A 5,147-nucleotide genomic window follows, 5' to 3' on the forward strand; every position below is an offset into this window, starting at 1 on the left:
TTCTTATTCTAAGATATTCATTCGCACTCAAGAACTTGATGAATGTGATGATTATGTGACGCTCATCATCATTCTCACTTATGAATAAAGTGACTGACAACCACTTCTGTTCTACAAGCAAACGAGGCTCTAATGTTTATCTCTTGGATTCCTGATACACGATGCATGGTTGATCGCCTGACAACCGAGCGCTCGCCTGACAAACGAGCCAGCCATTCCGTGAGATCAGAGTCTTCGTGGTATAGGCAAGAACTGATGGCGGCATTCAAGAGAATCCGGAAGGTCTAACCTTGTCTGTGGTATTCTGAGTAGGATTCAATGATTGAATGACTGTGACGTGCTTCAAACTCCTGAGGGCGGGGCGTTAGTGACAGACGCAAAAGAATCACTGGATTCTATTCCGGCCTGATCGAGAACCGACAGATGGATAGCCGTGCCGTGACAGGGTGCGTTGAACATTTCCACTGAGAGGATGGGAGGTAGCCACTGACAACGGTGAAACCCTTGCATAAGCTTGCCATGGAAAGGAGTAAGAAGGATTGGATGAAGACAGTAGGAAAGCAGAGAGACGGAAGGGACAAAGCATCTTCATACGCTTATCTGAAGCTCTCACCAATGATATACATAAGTATCTCTATCTTTATCTTTATGTTTTATTCATCATATATACCCATTTGAGTCTGCCTGACTAAGATTTACAAGGTGACCATAGCTTGCTTCATACCAACAATCTCCGTGGGATCGACCCTTACTCGCGTAAGGTTTATTACTTGGACGACCCAGTGCACTTGCTGGTTAGTTGTGCAAAGTTGTGTTTATGCCATGGTATTGAGCACCAAGTTTTTGGAGCCATTACTAGGGATTATTTGAGTTGTGAAAAGTAGTGATCACAATTTCGCACACCAAGTTTTTGGCGCCGTTGCCGGGGATTGTTTCGTGTATGGACAACTGACGGTTCATCTTGTTGCTTAGATTAGGTGTTTTTCAGAAGTCTTAAGAATGAGTTCTAGAGTTTCATGATGATCTGTTGAAATCTGGCTGGCTGAGAAGCCATGTCTAATCTTATTGGACCGAGGTTTCAACTAATCATCACAAGAGCTTGTTGATTTCTATCAATCTTGCTATTGGAGCAATAATCTGCTATGGCTTGGCTGGCCATTGGCCATGTCTAGTGTTTTGGACCGGAGCTTTCTTTGAAAGCTTGGCTGGCTGTGAAGCCATGTCTAATTCCTGGACCGGAGTCTTAGACTAGCATTGCAATGATTCCTGGAATCCAAATTAAGAATTCTGAAACCTTTATTTTCTATTTTCATATAATTTTCGAAAAAGCACAAAAAAATTACAAAACCATAAAAACCAAAAAAAAAAATATTTTATGTTTCTTGTTTGAGTCTAGTGTCTAATTTTAAGTTTGGTGTCTTGCATGCATTGTTTATTTGATCATTGGTTCTATTTTCAAGTCAATAATACAGGGAACTGAAGATTCAGTACATGCAACAGAGGAATTATACAGAAAAAGCTGGGCGTTCAAAACGCCCAGTAAAGAAGGCAGACTGGCGTTTAAACGCCAGCCAGGGTGCCTGGTTGGGCGTTTAACGCCCAAAAAGGTAGTGCATTGGGCGTTAAACGCCAGAATGTGCACCATTCTGGGCGTTTAACGCCAGGATGGCACAAGAGGGAGGATTTTGTTTTCGAATCAATTTTTTTCAAGTTTTCAAAGTTTTTCAAAATCAAATCTTTTTCAAATCAAATCTTTTCAATCAAATGTTTTCAAAATCAATTTCTTTCCTTTTTCAAAGATACTTGCTAACAATTAATGATTTGATTGAACATTTCAAGTATGTTGCCTTTTCTGTTGAGAGAGGTTTAATGTTTGAATCATATCTTTTCTTGTTAGGCAAGTCATTAATTTTTAAAATCAAATCTTTTTAAAATTGTTTTCAAATCATATCTTTTTAATCACATCTTTTTCAAAACAGTTTTTAATCATATCTTTTTGATTTCTAATTTCAAAATCTTTTTCAAAAATCACTTGATTTCTTTCCCACTCTTAGTTTTCGAAAATCAATTAAAGTTTTTCAAAATGTTTTCAAAATCTTTTACTTAATTTTCGAAAATTTCTTCCTCTCTTTTCACATCCTTCTATTTATGGAGTACCACTCTTTCTCAATGCACAATTCGAACTCTATCTGATTAAGTTCGAATTCTTCTCCTTCTTCCTTCTATTTTTCTTCTTCTCTGACACCTCAAGGAATCTCTATACTGTGACATAGAGGATTCCACATTTTCTTGTCTCTTCTCTTTCATATGAGCAGGAACAAAGACAAAGGCATTCTTGTTGAAGCTGACCCTGAACCTGAAAGGACCTTGAAGCGAAAGCTAAGAGAAGCTAAGGCACAACTCTCTGTAGAGGACCTAACAGAAATCTTCAAAGAAGAAGAAGACATGGCAGCCGAAAACAACAACAATGCAAACAATGCAAGGAAGGTGCTGGGTGACTTTACTGCACCTACTCCCGACTTCTATGGGAGAAGCATCTCTATCCCTGCCATTGGAGCAAACAACTTTGAGCTTAAGCCTCAATTAGTTTCTCTAATGCAACAGAATTGCAAGTTCCATGGACTTCCATTGGAAGATCCTCATCAGTTTTTAGCTGAATTCTTGCAAATCTGTGACACTGTCAAGACTAATGGGGTTGACCCTGAGGTCTACAGACTAATGCTATCCCCTTTTGCTGTAAGAGACAGAGCTAGGACATGGTTGGACTCACAACCTAAAGAAAGCCTGAACTCTTGGAAAAAGCTAGTCAATGCCTTCTTGGCAAAGTTCTTTCCACCTCAAAAATTGAGTAAGCTTAGAGTGGAAGTCCAAACCTTCAGACAGAAGGAAGGAGAATCCCTCTATGAAGCTTGGGAAAGATACAAACAATTGATCAGAAAATGTCCTTCTGACATGCTTTCTGAATGGAGCATCATAGGTATTTTCTATGATGGTCTGTCTGAACTATCCAAGATGTCTTTGGATAGCTCTGCTGGAGGATCTCTTCATCTGAAGAAGACGCCTACAGAAGCTCAAGAGCTAATTGAAATGGTTGCAAATAACCAATTCATGTACACTCCTGAAAGGAATCCTGTGAACAATGGGACAAGTCAGAAGAAAGGAGTTCTTGAGATTGATACTCTGAATGCCATTCTGGCTCAGAACAAGATATTGACTCAACAAGTCAATTTGATTTCTCAAAATCTGTCTGGAATGCAAAATGCACCAGGCAGTACCAAGGATGCTTCATCTGAAGAAGAAGCTTATGATCCTGAGAACCCTTCAATGGAAGAGGTGAATTACCTAGGAGAACCCTATGGAAACACCTATAATTCTTCATGGAGAAATCATCCAAATTTCTCATGGAAGGATCAACAGAGACCTCAACAAGGTTTCAATAACAATAATGGTGGAAGAAACAGGTTTAGCAATGGCAAGCCTTTTCCATCATCTTCTCAGCAACAGACAGAGAGTTCTAAGCAGAACATCTCTGACTTAGCAACCATGGTCTCTGATCTAATCAAAACCACTCAAAGTTTCATGACTGAAACAAGATCCTCCATTAGGAATTTGGAGGCACAAGTGGGACAGCTGAGCAAGAAAGTTACTGAACTCCCTCCTAGTACTCTCCCAAGCAATACAGAAGAAAATCCAAAAGGAGAGTGCAAGGCCATCAACATGGCCGAATTTGGAGAGGAGGGAGAGGAAGTAAACGCCACTGAGGAAGACCTCAATGGGCGTGCACTGACCTCCAATAAGTTCCCTAATGAGGAACCATGGGAATCTGAGGCTCAAAATGAGACCAGAGAGATTCCATTGGACTTACTTCTGCCTTTCATGAGCTCTGATGAGTATTCTTCCTCTGAAGAGGATGAGTATGTCACTGAAGAGCAAGTTGCTAAATACCTTGGAGCAATCATGAAGCTAAATGACAAGTTATTTGGTAATGAGACTTGGGAGGATGAACCCCCTTTGCTCACCAAAGAACTGGATGACTTGTCTAGGCAGAAATTACCTCAAAAGAGACAAGATCCTGGGAAGTTTTCCATACCTTGTACCATAGGCACCATGACCTTCAAGAAGGCTCTGTGTGACTTAGGGTCAAGTGTAAACCTCATGCCTCTCTCTGTAATGGAGAAGCTAGGGATCTTTGAGGTACAAGCTGCAAGAATCTCACTAGAGATGGCAGACAACTCAAGAAAACAAGCTTATGGACTTGTAGAGGATGTTCTGGTAAAAGTTGAAGACCATTACATCCCTACTGATTTCATAGTCCTAGAGACTGGGAAATGCATGGATGAATCTATCATCCTTGGCAGACCCTTCCTAGCCACAGCAAAGGCTGTGATTGATGTTGATGGAGGTGAACTGATCATTCAAGTGAATGAAGAATCCTTTGTGTTTAAGGCTCAAGGATACCCCTCTGTCACCATGGAGAGGAAGCATGAAGAGCTTCTCTCAAATCAGAGTCAAACAGAGCCCCCACAGTCAAACTCTAAGTTTGGTGTTGGGAGGCCACAACCAAACTCTAAGTTTGGTGTTGAACCCCCACATTCAAACTCTAAGTTTGGTGTTGGGAGGTTCCAACATTGCTCTGAGTATCTGTGAGGCTCCATGAGAGCCCTCTGTCAAGCTACTGACATTAAAGAAGCGCTTGTTGGGAGGCAACCCAATGTTATATTTTATCTATTTTCTTTTGTTATTTTATGTTTTTTTTTGTAGGTTGATGATCATAAGAAGTCACAAAATCAATTGAAAAAGCAAAAATAGAATGAAAAACAGGAAGAAAAACAGCACACCCTGGAGGAAGAACCTACTGGCGTCTAAACGCCAGTAAGGCTAGCAGGTGGGCATTTAACGCCCAGTCTGGCACCATTCTGGGCGTTTAACGCCAGAAAGGGGCACCAGACTGGCGTTAAACGCCAGGAAAGGGCAAGAACCTGGCGTTAAACGCCAGAAATGGGCACCAGCCCGGCGTTTAACGCCAGATTTGGCACAAAACGCAAATTTTCTTGTCACTTGGTGCAGGGATGACTTTTTCTTGACACCTCAGGATCTGTGGACCCCACAGGATCCCCACCACCCTCTTTCTTCTTCACCCATTCACC

General features: G+C 41.2%; 1 non-coding gene across 1 annotated transcript; it reads right to left on the minus strand.

Annotated features, from left to right (window-relative positions):
• Positions 1-2,850: 2,850 nt before the first annotated feature.
• On the minus strand, positions 2,851-2,958 carry LOC130942296 (small nucleolar RNA R71). Its single transcript, XR_009070872.1, has one exon. It is a non-coding gene; the product is annotated as a small nucleolar RNA R71 (small nucleolar RNA).
• Between the last annotated feature and the right edge of the window lie 2,189 nt (positions 2,959-5,147).

The sequence above is a fragment of the Arachis stenosperma genome, chromosome 7 (assembly GCF_014773155.1).
Source record: "Arachis stenosperma cultivar V10309 chromosome 7, arast.V10309.gnm1.PFL2, whole genome shotgun sequence".
NCBI lineage: Eukaryota > Viridiplantae > Streptophyta > Magnoliopsida > Fabales > Fabaceae > Arachis > Arachis stenosperma.